At 47.8% G+C, this 245-nt stretch overlaps 1 protein-coding gene and 1 long non-coding RNA gene across 4 annotated transcripts in view; both read right to left on the bottom strand.

Moving 5' to 3' along the window:
- The window catches only part of SUPT3H (SPT3 homolog, SAGA and STAGA complex component), a 280,720-nt gene that overhangs the window by 137,771 nt on the left and 142,704 nt on the right, over positions 1–245 (bottom strand). The gene's annotated exons all lie outside the window — the stretch shown is intronic.
- LOC308193143 overlaps positions 1–245 on the bottom strand; it is a 30,450-nt gene that overhangs the window by 28,975 nt on the left and 1,230 nt on the right. The window lies entirely within an intron of this gene.

The raw sequence follows: 245 nt of genomic DNA, 5'->3' as shown, positions 1-245 counted from the left end.
CTGGTGGAAGGTAAAAGCACAGATGCTTCACCACGTTATTGCTAAAGGAAGAGCGAAGCCAGAGCCATCGGTTTTCATAATTTATTATTTGGTCATTATAGCTAGGATAAAAAAATCCAGATATCTGCCCTGGAGCAGCATGCTTAACCAGCGGGAAACCTGCGGAGAGGGGGAGAGGTTGTTCCTTCCCCTTTTCAGGGCAGGACCAGGCAGAGGGATAGGAGCATAACAAGCAAAGGATCCAC

This window comes from Anser brachyrhynchus (assembly GCF_964034855.1).
Source record: "Anser brachyrhynchus genome assembly, chromosome: 3".
NCBI classification, from domain to species: domain Eukaryota; kingdom Metazoa; phylum Chordata; class Aves; order Anseriformes; family Anatidae; genus Anser; species Anser brachyrhynchus.
This window is presented reverse-complemented; position numbering and strand designations above follow the sequence as displayed.